This window comes from Nuphar pumila, chromosome 14 (genome assembly GCF_984573655.1).
Source record: "Nuphar pumila chromosome 14, dmNupPumi1.hap1.1, whole genome shotgun sequence".
NCBI classification, from domain to species: domain Eukaryota; kingdom Viridiplantae; phylum Streptophyta; class Magnoliopsida; order Nymphaeales; family Nymphaeaceae; genus Nuphar; species Nuphar pumila.
Genome location: NC_143262.1, coordinates 56,995,558 through 57,012,826, shown reverse-complemented (window position 1 = coordinate 57,012,826; position 17,269 = coordinate 56,995,558). Strand labels below are relative to the sequence as shown.

General features: G+C 33.9%; 1 protein-coding gene across 1 annotated transcript in view; it reads right to left on the bottom strand.

Moving 5' to 3' along the window:
• The window catches only part of LOC149816856 (DNAJ heat shock N-terminal domain-containing protein), a 205,400-nt gene that overhangs the window by 163,305 nt on the left and 24,826 nt on the right, over nt 1-17,269 (bottom strand). The window lies entirely within an intron of this gene.

Here is a 17,269-nt window from a genome sequence, read left to right as displayed (position 1 = left end):
TTAAATGTTATATGTTTAATTATGCATGAATGGTTAATTGACTTAGGAATTGAGTATAATCGTATTCCTCAAAATATTACATGGATCTTATTTATGCTCTTTTTCTTATTTGATTCATTAGGGAAACCTGTACGCAGAATTCTTCGGATTTCTGACCCTCTAATTTTATTGGTTTTTCCCAGGCACAGGTGAATCAGTGAAGTCGACTCGCTTCTGAGGGATACGAGGTCACATTTGTTTCAGACGGCTTCACTTACGGACAGAGTGGCTCTACTGTTATTTTCTTTTAGTTCTTCTGATTTCCTGCAATTTGATATTTCACTTTTGACATGGAATATATTACTCTTATTGATTCATTAATAAAAGAATTCAGTAGATTGGTTATGATTGATAAATGTAAGTTGCTTTGTGGTGTGTGGTTATCCAACTGAAATTGGAACTGTAGGGACCCCAGGTCTCTGGGAAGTTTTCCACGACTTTTTTTTCAAAAAAAAAAAAAAAATAATATATATATATATATATTCCGCATTTTTCAAAGGTAGGAGTTGGGGTCGTTACACAAAATGGGTTTATAAAACAAAGTATAAGCCTGAAGGAAGCATTGACAGATATAAGGCACGACTTGTTGCTCGAGGATTCACACAACAATATGGTGAAGACTACGATGAAACTTTTAGTCTGGTAGTCAAAATGGGTACTATTCGTGTCATCATATCCCTAGCAGTCGATCGAGGTTGGAGCCTTAGCCAGATGGATATTAAAAATGCATTTTTGCATGGAACTTTAAAGGAAGAAGTGTATATGGAGCAACCTCTTGGTTATGCCGAGAAGGATCCTACTGCCTGGGTGTGCAAACTAAGGAAATCTATGTATGGGTTGAAACAGGCGTCCCATTCCTGGTTTGAAAGTTTCTCTATGCAAATTCAGAGTTATGGTTTTAGAAGATGCTCTCTGGATCACTCACTCTTTATTTGCTAAAAGGCAGACATTGTTATACTTCTTCTTATATATGTTGATGACATTGTGATCACTGGGAGTTCAGATAATCATGTGCAAGACGTGAAGCAGTTTTTAATGAAAACTTTTAAAATGAAAGATTTAAGGGAGTTGAGGTCCTTTCTTGGTGTGGAAGTTGACAGACAACAAGACACATTGATACTCATGCAACAAAAATACACTCTTGACCTTCTGGAAAGAGTCGGGATGACGAATTGCAAACCAATCAGTACTCCTAGTGTATTACATCAAAGGCTGAGCTCTGAAGATGGTCATCTTTGTGTCAACCCTACAATGTATAGAAGTCTCGTGGGAATGTTACAGTACTTGACCTTTACCAGACCTGATATAGTTTATGCTGTCAATCAGGTATCCCAGTTTATGCATGCTCCAACGGAGGGTCATATGGAAGCTGTGAAGTGCATTCTACGTTATTTAAAATGAACTATAGGAGACGGACTTGTTTATCGCAAGAACGATAATTTGCATAGAGGACATGAACGCATCACTTATACAGACGCAGATTGGGCAGGGGATCCACATGAGAGACGATCTGTCTCTGGATATTGTGTATATATTGGACACAATTTAGTGTTCTGGAGCAGCAGAAAACAAAAGGCAGTGGCACGATCGAGTACAGAGGCTGAATACAGATCGATGGTTACAGGCACGGCAGAAGCCACATGGATTAGACACTTATTGAGTGATCTTGGGGAGACAATTATTCGATCTTTTCTTCTATGTGACAATCAAAGCGCAATAAACATTGCATGTAATCCTATCCAGCATAGCAGAACGAAGCACATTGAGATTGATCAACATTTCATACGGCAGAAAGTCGAGATGAAGGAGATAGAACTACGTCATGTTCGAACAGAAGATCAAGTGGCAGACTTGTTTACCAAGGGGTTAACAGGACGTCAATTTTGGCTATTGAAGAGCAAGTTGTACATGATCCAAAATCACGTACAACCTGAGGGAGGGTGTTAAAATATAGCTTGCGTATGGATCTGGATCCAGATCCATACGCATGGTATGTTAATGAAACACATGTCGTTTTACTCTCATTAATGGCATCCTTGTAATATCTCTGATATTACAAGGATAGTTGTATATTTGCTGCATATATAAAATGGTTAGGGCTTGGAGGTCGAGCATTGTGAGTCGCCCCAGCCATTGTGTTCTCTCTCTCTCTCTCTCTCTCTCTCTCTCTCTCTCTCTCTCTCTCTCTCTCTCTCTCTCTCTCTCTCTCTCTCCCTGTTTCCTGTAGACGTTGTACCAGATATAAAATCTGATAAGTATGTAACCTAGTAAATAAAATACAAATTGTATGTTAAGCTATAACTGAGAACTACCTTGAACCTCAAGAATTGTGCATGTTTTGAGTATCCATGGGTTTAAGGAAATGTAAAAATTAAATGTGCATTTAATAGGAACATGCATGCAAAAACAACTTTGATAAATAACTTAATAAGTTATTCATGCATGTGCATTGAATCGTGCATCTTTTTACTGATCAGCATCAGTTTCATGCATTTCTGCATATTTTGATTTGGCATGATATCTATTGAAAGATTGAATGGTAAGTTAATGCTTGTGATTTTCCCTAAAATTTGTGCTTGAGTTAATTTATGTTATTTCCTTGACTGCTAAATTTTTAGAGGAATTCGTACGAAGACTTCGATTCTTACATGTTTTCTAAAATTGTTTTACAGGCACAGATACTTAGTGATGTCTAGGACTGGCTGACTGGAGGACGCGAGACTTGTGACTTGGTGTTTGGGTTCTGACCAGAGCGCAAGATTTTTAAGAGAGTCGATTTTTATATTTTTAGACTTTTCAACTTATTGATTTAATTAATGAAGTTCAAATTTATTACTTCAGATTGATTCAATGCATGGAATGGTTTGTGGTTTGGTTATATTAAAATTGTGATGTACCTCAGATCCTTGGGAGAGTTTCCGTAATTGTTTAAGAAATAATAATAATTTTTCACCTTTTTTTCGAGGGTCAGTTAGGGTCATTACAACAATGGTTCTTCATACGAATGTACAACCATTAGACATGCTCTATAATTAGGTTCAAATGAATCATATGATACAAATGTACTAGGAGCCTTTGAAATTCTCATTGATGAATCTATATCTTTCTAAAGCACGTGGAGGATGATCTTCGGTACATCGAGTATAGATTTGAATTTCACTATGAAATTGATTTATGTTATCAAGACCCTCGTTTTCATTCTCATGTGCATCATGAGTGACCTCATTGTCACTCTCATGCACATCATGAATGTCTTGAATGTCCTCACAACTCACATGCTCATTGGCAAGGTAAAAAAGAAAAGAATAGTCACAATGCTTTTGGATTTTATCATATAGCTTGCTTCTTTTAATTTCATAACATCTATATCCTTTTTATTTTCATCTTAGCCTAGAAACACATAAAGAATATCTTCTGCGGAAAGTTTGATTTTTTTGTCGATAGGGACAAAGCATGTACAACCAAAGACTCAACATTTTGTAATCAGGAGATGTTTTAAATAAATTTTCAATGGGAGAAATATTTTCGATAGTTTCTTATGGCATTCTATTTATCAAACAAATTGTCGTAAGAGAGGTTTGGGCCCAAAAAAAATTTGGAACATTTCTTGATATAAGAACTATTCTAGTAGTCTCAACAATATGTATATATTATCTTTCGGCTAGTCAATTTTGTTAAGGGATATAAGGACATGATTTTTGGTGAATAATCTCATGTAAGTCAAGATAGTTTTTGAAGTCCTTTGAGACAAATTCTCCTCCAAAATCGGTTCTAAAGATTTTAATATTGGTTTTAAATTGAGTCTTTGTATAACGATGAAATTTTTGAAAACAACCAGATACTTTGGATTTGTGTTTAAGAAAATATATCCAAGAGTGTCTATTATAATCATTCACAAAAATAACATAATAAGATACTCCTCTTTTAGATATAACCGAAGTTGGTCTCCATACATCCGAATGTACCAACTCAAATGGTTTCTTTGATATAAAATGACTAGGCCCAAAAGGTAAAGATTCATTTTACCAATAATGCAATCTTCACAAACGAAATTCTTTTCTTTATAATTGAGAAATGAAAACAAATGTAATTTTGACACACTAGGGTGTCCTAGTCTTTTATGTCAATTTATTATATCTTTCTTTTCCACTAAATTACAAAAAGTATGTTTTGATAATTCAAGATTGTCTATAACATAGAAATATCTCACCCAAACGGCTTTTCAGACTAGATATCATATATCAAACAATCATTAGATGAAAACAAGATTTTGCATCCATGATCCACAATTTGGAAAACGGATAGGAGGTTTAAATTTAATTTTGGTACTATTTTAATATTGGGTAAAAAAATGTTTGATGTTTTTGTAAAGTCCAAAAACTTTTGATTTTTAAAGAAGTTTCATCAGCGGTTGACACATAAGAATCATTTGGGTTAATATAGCATTTGGATAGTGTAGACTTATTTGGGGTCATCTGAAAAAAGCACCGGAATCAAGAATCCAAGAAGTCTTACTGGAGTTAATGTATGTTGATATGGTTGCGCTCGAGAGGGAAGAAGCTTGATTTTTTAACATTGGTTGTAGAGCCTCCATAAGTTGTGTCAAAGACATTGAGTCGATGTCTTTAGAGTCATTTACATCATTTCTCTCAAGAGATGGTCCCACCGAAGACACCTTCTTATCATCTCTTTGATCTTCTCTCCTTTTAGGGCAAAAGAGCTTGATATGACCTGACTCATAGCAATGATAACATATTAATTTGTTACTCTTCTTGTATTCATGATAGCCTCTTTTATCATTTTGACTTCTTCCATAATCATTGGAATTTCTTCTATTTTCATTATTTCTTCCAAAGTGAGGAGGCTTATAAGCCCTTGTGTGATTTCCGAGCCTTGACATAGCAAGCATGGATTCTTCATCTTTAGAAAAGGAAGGCTTTTTCAACTTATTTATCTCCATAGTTAATTGTTCAAGTGTTTCAACTATGGTAGGTATACCTCATCTATGAGGTCCATTTGGTCCCTTCAAATTCGGGTCTAAACTCATTAACAAATTGGTAGAAATGTTTCGTTCTAATTTCTTTTTCAGGGAGTTCTATAACTTGGGGACAATGCTACTTTGGCTCTAAAAGAGCTAATTCATCCAAAGAAGAAAAAGAGCATTATAATATTCCCTAATGCTTATCTCTCCTTGGGTCATAGTTCTCACCTTATTTTGCATATTGCAAATGTGAGCAATATCCTTGAGACTATACATATATTTAACATACTTTCATGCATCACTAGCAAAATCAAATTTTGCTAAGCTAGATCAGTTTTTGATATCAACGATATTGGTGAGTCATCCAATTATTTTGGAATGACTCATTCTCCATTCTTTTCATTTTTTCTCATATTCGGTGATGGCTTTAGACATCTCGTCTTCTTGAAAAGTTAATTCCTTTCTTTATTTAATCTTGATAAGTATAAGTTTAGGCTCTCTTTCGGTGCCATCAACCAAACCCCATAAACCTTTTTCCCATATTTTATGTTTTACTATGGATGCCCACATCACATAGTTAGTATCACTGAGTCTCACGGAAATGAAGACGACCACCTCTCTTTCATCCTCTATTTTTACAATGAGAAAGATAGAGTGAGATAAAGAAAAGAAAAGAGAGAAAAAGGTAGCAAGAATTTTGTTGAAGAGAACTTTGATGGTGTGTTTCCCAATGTAACGATCCCACGAACCGATGCTCCACCAATCTCACAATCCTTCTATTGGCCTTCCCAAATGGATCACAACCCAAGAGCACCAAGGCTCTGATACCATGCAATGAAATAAGAATAAGCATAATGAAATGCCTCTTATGAGCTTACAAGAACACAACCACACACAATATCACTTAATGGTCAATCAAATATGCACAACACCCACACAAGGGTCAAGAGAGCACATAAAAAATATAGACAATATATTGCAAAATGCTTGAGAAAGCATTGAAGATTACAAGGGGAGAACCCCTATTTATAACCACAAGAGAGGGGAAGTGGGGCAACCCAACTAGCTGTTGGGCTGGCTCCCGTTTGACCGTTGGGAGCAGCTCCAACAATTAGTTGGAGCTGTCTCATCGGCTCATGCTCCAATAACAAGAAGGAAAACAAAAAATACAAAGAGAAAAACAAAGTCAGGCCCTAATGGGCTGACCACTATTAGAATGCAAAACAACCAAAATACCCATGATAGGTATTTCGGTTTACATACATTAGGATATTACAAAAGATAACTATATATTAATATATATATATGTGTATGTATTAGATACACATTCTTAACAGTCATTTCTCAAGTTGTGCTTTAACCCATAAGTGGCTCACTAAAGAATCACATTAGAGCAAGTTCGATTCTTTGGTGATATTGAACTCCTCCTCAAGCATATTTTGAGTGTTGCAGAGATCGGACCTTGCCTTGGAAAGTGTGCCGACCAATCCTCTTAAAGATTGATCATCTCGTGAATGCATAGAAGTATTGGTTCTTCAAAGGAAGCTGAAAATTGTTCCAAGTACATATTTTTTCTCTCTATTTTATAATCTTGTCTTATATATTTTGGTTCCATGGCCGACAAAGAAGTTGTGACGGTGGTTCAATTAAATTTGATGGAAAAAATTATAATCTATGGGCTACCACCATTAAAAGTATTCTTGGTGGAAAAGGTTTGTGGGAGTTTGTTGATGGTTCCGCTATTGAACCTCAACTTACTCTCACAAAATCCATAAAAGAGAAAGAACCATTAAAGAAGTGCTTAAAGGAGAAAAAAAAAAGGCGCTTGTGAGTTATAAGAAAGCCTTGAAAGAATGGGAAATAAACCATGCCAAGATTTTTTCCCTATTCATGGGAAGTATGAATAAAGATACTTGTGAGACTATTTTGGAATTTGAGAGAATCAATGAAGTATGGCTCTTTATTAAACAAACATATACTCAAAGTGATATTGCCTTTAGATGGGAACTTTAAAATAAAATACATAATTGTAAACAAGGTGAAAAGAGTCTTAGAGAGTACTTTGGCTCTCTAAAAAAAACTATGAGATCAAATGGCCAAATTGGAATCCATTTGGGAAACTCCCAATGATTCTCATGTTAGAAAGAAGCAAATAAATAATGATCAATTTTTCCAATTTATAAAGGGATTGAAACCTGAGTTTGAGCAAACGAGGAGTAACATCATAGTAGACAAGATGAGCTTCCTCTTATCCAAGAAGTTTTGGCTCAAGTATGCATGGAAGAGACTAAATTGAGGTCTCAAAATGAATTAAGATAAGTCTAAGACAATGTATTGGTTGTTTCAAAGCCGGAGCCAGCACCCATACATACAAACCACTACATTTTTATAAGAATAATATCAACTATGGGAAGAATCATATGTATCAAGGAAAAGGGGATGGAAAGAAAAGAAGTATTATTGGTTGTCATAATTGTGGGGAACCAGGACATATTAAACCATATTGTCTTGAATTTAAGACAAAAGATGAAAGAAAGGTTGCTTCAGTTGAACCTTCACAAGCTGATCAAGAATCTCTAAGCAAATCTATGTCAAACATGTCTCTTTCTTAGCTCGTGAAAGCATTACAACCTCTTCTTAAAGGACAATTAGTAACTAGTGCCACCGTCTCCACCTCTTTCCTTCTAGGTATGGCTCATTGGCTCTTAGATTCAAGTGCTGCTTTCATATGACTTATGATGGATCTAAACTTCCTAATTGTAGAAACACTAATAGTAAAAGAAATGTATTTACTGTCGATGGAACCTCTCTTGATATTAATGGAATTGGAAACTTTGAAAAATATCTCAGTTTTAGTATTCCAAAAATAAAGATTGTTCCAAAACTGAATTTAAATTTGCTTATGTTTCTCAAATCACTGATCATGGATGTAGAGTCTCCTTCACTTCTAACTAATGCTTAATATAGGATCTCCAGTTTAAGAAGCAGATTGGGAAAAGGCATAGAGAAGGAGACTTGTATTACATGGATCAGTTGAAGATTCTCATCAGAACAAATGTATTAGCGACTAGATCAAGAGTATAACTAATGGGTGCACAGAACTCACCACAGTTAAACATATCTCTTGACTACATAAAATAACACTTAAAATAAGTGTATTAGCGACTACAACAAGAGTATAACAAGAATGTCACTAATGGGCTAAAAACATGCACAAAGGAATGAATAAACATCTCTTGTCTACATATAATGACACTTAGATAAGAAGCATAATAGGAGGAAACACACGAGGTAAAAGAGTTTGTAATGAAACAAGCTAATATCACTAATAAGAATATCAATCTTTAACAATCTTTCGAAATACCATGGTTTCAAAAATAGATAGACATCACAGATACACATAATTATAAGAATCCATAATAAAGACAATGGTCAAAAACAAATGAGTGATTTAACACACTCACACAATCAGAGATCACATAATTGCCTAAACTACAAGTTGACAATCTAAACTAAAATAAAACGAGGTGCACACAACTCACCCTAACAAACATCTTTAATTCAACAATAACAAGGCCAAGAAAAATGATGCATCGTATAAAAGTATGTGATGGACAACACAAATGCCATAAGAAGGCAATAAATACTCATGAAAATCAAATTTCAAATAAGTGAGTTGATATATAAGAACTGATTTGAAAAAATAAAGTTTCAGATCAAATCCTAATAACGGTAAATGAAAAATTCAAATGAATATAGTGCAATCATATGCATAAGTGTCAATTGATGCAATCAGATCAATATAATCAAGCTATATTGAGAGATAACTTAATTTACTTGTAAAACCAAGTACATACACAAGTACAACTAATTATGGATACTCATAAAGAAATCAACAAACTCATGTATATGTAAGTGATAGATTAAAGAACTAAGGGCACAATATAAAAATTTATATTTTATAAATAACAAGCATGCAATGAATCAAGAGTTTTTTAATCAAGAATACACATGTCCACCAAAGATCTAGGTGAATAAGCACGTCCATCAATCATGAATAAGTACTAAAGTGAATCATAAAGGAAACACTCATAACACCTATAAAGAATAAACACAAAGAAGTTTTTTATGATTCTCAAAAAACCAAGTATGCAACATAATCTCATGCAAAAACATGTAAAATAAAAATAACATAATCATAACTATCACAAAAAGGATCAATAAGAGAAACACCTAGTATTATAACTATTGTCCCACAAAAGGATCATAAAAGGCATTTATTAAAGTAAATGACTTCCCATAAGAAATTATGCTCAATAGCTTATGCACAAATAAATGATCTTATTCATCATTTAAGGCAATCATAAGTGCATGCACAAAAAATCAAATATTAATATAAAAATTATTTATTCATAAGTTAGATTATAATTTTTAACACTTCATATGCTATTTTTAATACACCAAAAGTAAAGAGAAAAATTAAACACAAGTGTAAGCAAAACTTTATAAGATCATACTAGTCAAATACGCACAACATCATTATTTTAAAATATCTGAAATTATTTTAAAATATATGGCAATTTTTCAAAATTGAAAAAAACAAATCTCAATAATAAATACGAGCATGATTTGACACTTGTAATTATGACTTGTTCAAATAAAGCATCTAAATGCCAACAATACATGCTCAAGCATAAAAGATTATGTACATATATATCAAATAAAGCAAGTTTAAGATTCAAACATGATTTAAAAAACATACATATATATAATTTCACAAGATTAAACAAATAAGCCTTATAAGATATTTAACAAAAATAAGTCCAATGATAATTAAAAAAATATTTAAATTCTTTTACTAAAAATAACAAATATATATATATATATATATATATATATATATATATTTTAAAGATATAAGATATATATCGGGTCAAGGTTTTTCTTGAAGCCAAGCTAAACAACGATCATGAATCCTTTATGAAGCACGAACTAGAACCAAAGAATCCCAAGACCTAAAAGAAGCAAAATGCCAAGAAGAATTTCTTGGCTTTGATACCATGTAATGAAATAGCAGAAAATGCAAAAACAATGCCACTAAGAGCTTATAAGATCACAATCATAAAAGTGCACAAGCACAAACCAATGCCACTAAAGGCTTACAAGATCACAATCACAATGTGCACAAGCACAAGTCCACTATGGGACAATACAATAACCAACAAAAAGCAAAAACAAAAGCACTAAGTGCATATAAAACATTAAAAAACTAAATAGAAAACACAAAACATAAAAATATTTTTCTTTATTGAGCATAAATGCTTAAGAGAAGCATTAAAAAATAAAAAGGGATAAAAGCCCCTATTTATACACGTACAAGAGAGAGGGAGACATCAATAGAGCTGTTAACTCTTCCAACAACTATATTTTCTAACCGCTCTATTAACTAGTCAACTCTATGTTGACTAGTCAAAAAAGAACCTAACAACTATATTTGGTATTTGACTAAATAGTCTCTATAAAAACATAAAAAGAATAAAAGAAAAGAAAAGAATAAAATAAAGTACTAGTTTGCCCCTAATGGGCACAACCTATTACAAGAACTGAAATGACCAAAATACCCCTAATGGGTATTTACCTATTACATCATTTATAAATAAAATATATACATATATATGAATATATATATATATGTATATATGTACAATATGAACCATATATATATATATATATGAAAATACATATATATACATATACAACTTACCAATTTCATATACTGACTCTGATTGGGGAAATATAAATGATCGCCGCTCAACCACTGGTTTTTATATTTATGTAGGTGATTCCTTGATATGTTAGAGATGCAAAAAGTAACAAAAGGTGTCTATGTCCTCTACAAAAGCCGAATAGCGTGTCATAGCCACTACGACTTTTAAATTGGTGTGGTTGCAACAGTTACTAAAAGACTTGGAAGCTTGCATTACAGAACCCTCAAGATTATGTTGTGATAACAAGAGTGTTGTCTACATTGCAAGCAATCATACATTTCATGAGCGAACAAAGCATATTGAAATGGATTACATTATGTCTGTGAAGAATTCCTTAAGAAGACAATCACTCTACCATATGTACCATCTGAATATCAACTGGTGGATTTCTTCGCTAAGGCGCTGCCCTCTCCCATATTTTACTTTCTCCTTGAAAAACTCTTGGTTGTGATTTCGTGAGTTTGATGGGAGGGTGCTAGAATATAAGTGTTTATATATATATATATATATATATATATATATATATATATATATATATATATATATATATATATATATTTGTGAATGTAATATGGTTTACCCTTCAGGAGTATTTTGGTCTTTTAACACTTGTAATAGGAACAACCCAATAGGGGAACTTGGGGGCTCCCCAACGGCTAAAATCCTAGTCGTTGGGAGGTCCAAATAGCTATTTCTTGGGAGCTCCTCACTCCCCTCTTATATATAAATATGGGCATTGAGACCCTTGTCTTCTATTAATTTTGTGTGCTTTTTGACATTCAATAAAGAATATATTTTTATGTTGTGTGTTCTTTTAAGCCCCTAAGTGGCTATTGTGCTTGTACCCCTTGTGTGGGTTTGTATTTACCTCTTGTTTGAGGTGTGTAGAGACTTCTTGATCTCATTACAGATATCCTCATCATAGTATACATGAGCGTCTTTCAAAATCTTTGCTACCTCTATCAAAATTGTCACTCTGGAAACAATAATAATTCACTAATGAACTATGATGCTCAATAAGAAACTAATTACAATCTCAATAATTAGGTTTTTAAGATTTTTTAATAAGAGAGTTGAAAAGACATTTTCGAAAAGACAACGTAATAGATCTTAAATCACTTTTGCAAATTTATGAGACTTGCTTCCCAAAAAGGATTGCACATAAAGACAATAAAACAGCTCTTAAGAGTACCATTTCACAAAACTTACTTTGTAAATGAAGTATAATTACACACTTATTTTACTAAGCTTTTAAGAAAACAATTTCTTTTAGGTCTGATTCACGTTCCCACCGATGATGATAAATCCCAATTTTATTTGGGCCGATAAAATCCCTCCATACTTTAAATGGGCCGATAACACTAGTAGTGGCGGGCTCCACCACCCATTGGATATCCGATTGGAACAAAGATCTCGTATCCCTTTCAGAAACTCCAATGAGCCACTCACTGGTGAGAGACTCCACCTTTCCCATTGACTATGCCAAAGGGCCACCTGATTTCCCAGGACTGTCAACTAGGTCGATAAATCTCAATGACAAGCCAAATGGACCATTTACACTTTTCAAAAGGGGCTTGTAATCCATGATAAGGTTGTCGGGGGTCTATATACCATCTGGTCGGCGATCCACTTACACTTATGTGAACGGATGTTTAAATCCAAGCACTTAAAATCATTAAGAACCATATTCTTTCAAAATTAAACATTTTGAAAACATTTGAAATAGATCTTTCTTTCAATTTTCAATGCCAAATCTGATTTTCTAAATAACACGGTTTCAAATAACTAAAAGATAATAAAATAAAGCAAAAATTGCACTTAAACCAATAATTAAATTCACAAAAAGTATGGCTAATCAATTTTGAAGCAATTTAGGAAATCTAATGATTTTTCAAAACAATTTAGAAAACCAGTTTAGTTTGGAAGAAGTTATTAATCTACTTTTAATAACAGTATAACTTCATGGTTTATGAAAATCAGTAGTTTAATAAGGATATAGAAGCTGAAAATCAATTAATGGTCTGATAAGATTACTAATAAACTACTTAAGCAAAAGACTAACTTTTAAAACATGTGAAACATATGTAATCTAAATTCAACAGCTTTAGCTAAAATCAGATACAATAAAATTAGCATGTAACAAACTTAATTGTACTCATTGGAAATAAGGGCCCAAGTTTGACTTTTATATAAATCGCTATATTAGAATAAAATTAAGGCCTATAACTGAGGAAAATAGGGTGGTATATTACATTCCTCCCCACTTTAAAGAAATTTAGTCCTTTAAATTTCATGTATATAAAGGCAAAATTTGATAAGTGCTAGAGCAAGTCATTAGGTTTCTAGGGCTCTACTTTAACTTGCTAACATGTCAAACACTTGGATACAAACTGAGTAATTTTTTTCTTCACGCTGCTCTACCAATGTTTGGTTTATAAATTTTGTAGATCATAGTAGTGCGTATATTGAGTAGAATATCGAGATCAATGGGTTTCTTCTAATATTTCTTTCTTGGAACACAAAATCATCTCTTGTATCTCAATATAGCATCTCCTGAACATTCAAGTCAGATTGCAACTATTTTCAATTTCATCCTTTAAAAGTTTCAAGAGAGGATCCTCTTTCTATACATCTCTAATTCTTACATGAGCATTGGTTGGACTTTCAAATTTGTTGACATGCAAGCCACTACCCAATTCCTTTTTTTCACTTAAAGCATCTACGACTATGTTGGCTTTGCCTAGACGATATTGAATTCCAAAATTGTAACTCTTTAAAAATTCCATCTATTTCCTCTGTCATATGTTCAACTCTCTTTATGAAACAAATACTTTAGACTTTTGTGATCCATATATATCTCAAATCACTCTCTATAAAGACAAGTGTGCAAATTTTCAAAGCAAAAACTATCAATGTCAATCCTAAGTCATGTGTTGGGTGATTTCTTTCATAGTCTTTCAGTTGGCTTGATGCATATTGATCATGCATAATTGTTATGCATATTATACACATTTTATATGCACGATTACATGTGAATCGAGATTTAATTACCCGTGTTTAATCGGTTTTTGGCAGGGCACTACTTATTTTTCAAAAAGAGAAAAATTGCACAAAGTGAAGCCACTTGAGTGTTTTTTGATAATGTAAATTTTTACTAACAGTGTTTTTAGAAATAGTTTTTTAAAATGTAGGTCTTTTGAAATTATTGAAATTTTGGAGGTGTTTTAGAAATTTTCTTAAACACACCCAAAACCTAATCCATCATTATAAATAATAGCAATTAAGAAGAGGGGGATGTCTCCTCTTGGGATTCACGCCAGCCTCTCTCTCTCTCTCTCTCTCTCTCTCTCTCTCTCTCTCTCTCTCTCTCTCTCTCTCTCTCTCTCTCTCTCTCTCTCTCTCTTCTCTTCTTTCCCGTGTTCATTGCCGCCTTCTTCTTCTGGACTCGTCAGAGGACAACGTGGCGTGCGTGCGATCTCATAAGAAGGCAATTCTTCTCTACCCACACTGTCGGAAGCGGCTCCAAGTACGCTTCTTCTCCCTCTTCTCTTTACTTTCATGTACATAGAATAGATGTTTGGATCGTCGAATGCATATAGTTATTTCTTTTACATTGCATTTAGATGGTTGTGATTCATGCGTATTTTCTTTTTTTTTTGCAGTTAGGTATTACATCATTTAGCTAGTCTAATTTCTTGTTTATTCTTTCTCTGTGAAAAAGAAAAAAAAAAGAGCACGCAGATTGCGGTCTGCATTGAATCTATACCGGATCTGTCATCGGTGACAGATCTGGTCAGGTTCCTGTAGGCAGACCTTGATCGGGTCCTGACCAGGCCAGATCAGGCCCAGCCAGCATTAGCGAATCTGCTCGCCAGATTCGCTGAGTCCAGACCTGCTACAGCAGATCCGACCCATCAAGAATCAGATCCATTCATTGGACAGCCGACTGATCTGCGTTCTGGTCAGTCCAACGCAGACTAGTCGACTCGGTCAGCGTGGCTGGTTGTCGATATATTTTTTTAGATTTCATTGACAGCTGTGGGAGTTGGAAGTATTATTATTTTTTTTATCTGCGTTGCTGGGTTTGCATTTGCCAACTTGCATTAGATTCAGCAAAACTGAATTAGATCTGCTAATCGTCGACCCACATTGATTGCCCAGACCCGATCTGACTCGGTCAACCTGAGCAATCAAGTTGGGCCTGATTAGTTGATATAAACAGACCTGCATGATTTAGCAATCACGCAGATCTGTTTGATCAAGTAGTGGTGCAGAAAAGGGTCTGCTGAAATTAAAGCTAAAATTTCTTTTTTGGACTTGCCAAAGGCAAGATGAGTCTGCAGAGTTCCTGTGTTCTAACCCAGATCAGGCCAGAATAAAATATTTTCAAGATAACTGAGCCTGACCTGGTTGGCGTGCCTGCATGTGCCCAGATCAGACTCGGCTAGTGTTCAGCTGAACAGATCATACCAGCCGATCAACCTGTTTAGGCTTTGACTGATTCATTTTATTGGACAAAAATAAATATTGCTGATTGGGTCTTAGCAGGATGCAGTTTCGCCCAGCCTGGGTGCTCCTTTTTAGTTAGTGATTTAATGATAGACTTTAGGGTAGTGCATTTGTTTCCAGATTTTAGTTTTGTGTGGTATATTTAGATATATTTAACATTCATAGTCCTAGGTTCAATCTTTATTTATTGTAGACTGACTTGAACTGGATTAGAATCTAGTAGATTGGGTGTTTTGTGTTTTGTGTGTTTTGCAAGTGGGTTCATAAGAAAGTGACATCGCCAGGGTCGTGCCCATGCGACAAGGAAAGCTAAACCGCAAAAGAAAAGAGCCTTACAAATTTTTTTTTTCTTTAATTTTTTTTTTTTTGGGGCCTCTAGCCATTTAATTGGGTTATAATAATTTTTAATTTTTGCTTGGACTCTTAGAGGAGAACGCTTTGTTTGTTTTTAAGGCAATAAAGTTTTGTTATTGTGTGGAGTACGAAGGTTTTTAAACATGTTCCCTTTGTTCGACTCAGACTTCACCACTAGTGTGAACCGAAAATTTAAGATTTGATGCATGGTTTACCTAAACGATATTTACTAAAAAATATCTTTTAAAATACTTCCAAGAAAAGTTGCATCACATATGCAACTACTATTCTATTTTTTTCATTAAAACACAACATAAACAACCGGTGTCACAGTTTCATCATCTTTTGCTCTAAAATATGAGGCTTATTTGGCTATTGTTCATTCTTGTTGGAATATGTTACATAGTTGCATGCCAAGAAGCATAGGGTCATAAAAATAGGAGAAAGCAATAGCAATGGAGTTAGATGCCTTAGAGAATGCCAAAATTTAGGAAATACCATGTCTTCTTTTGCAGAAGAAAACTATTGATTACAAATGGGTTTTCAAGTTTGAGACAAAGAATGATGATACTCTTGAACATTATAAGGCAAGATTGTAGGTAAAAGGATATTTATAGAAGTATGGAATAGATTATAAAAAAACTTTTGCTCTTGTTGTTCACATGGCAACTACTAGGATGTTTAACACTGCTGATAAAAAAATGCCATTTGTACCAAATGGATGTGAAGAATGTCTTTTTGAATGGATAATTGCAAGAAGAATATTTATGTACCTCCAACCAAATCTGGATATTCTTCATGGCTTATGATCTTAAACAAGTTCCTTGAGCTTGGTATGATGGGTTTAGTAAAACCACGTTAAATATAAGTTTTGAATTTTGCTATATTGATACTGATATGTTTGTAAGACCATCTTCTACAAGAATTTCTGTACTTCTTTAGGTTGATGATATGATCAATTATTGATAATGGCAAGAAATTAGAGAATATATCAAAAGCAACTTCAAATTCAATTTGAAATGACTGATACGGGATTTCTTCGACATTTTATCATAATAGAGGAAGTTTTTTCTCAGATATTTTCTATGTTGCTGACAAATTCTCAAGTTTAGGCACATCTGATGATAAATACATAAATATATCAGAAATGCTAAATGTGATTATGAACACTTTAAATGGTATTTTATTTGAGAATCCTACTTCATATCGCCAATTGATAGGAACACTTATTTGACTATTACCCGACAGATATTGCACATGTAGTTAACACTGTATTAACATGATCTCACCACGCTTCACATGAGTGTTTGTCTTGGAATACTGTAATGCCATTCAGTTACTTTTCAGGGGGCTTTTCTAATCTTCCCCTTCGGCACTTGGCTTAGATGCTTACACAGGTGTAGACTTGAAAGGTGATATTACTGACAGATATTCAATGACTAGCCATTGTGTTTTCTAAGGAGATTCTCTAATTTTGCACCAGTGCAAGAAAGAACAGAAAGTATTCTTGTCATCCATGAGGGTACCGAGCAAAGGCTACAACTACAACTGAACTAGTTTGGCTAAGGCAAGTGCTCATGGACATAGGTGTACCTTTAATTCAACCATCACACGTTTT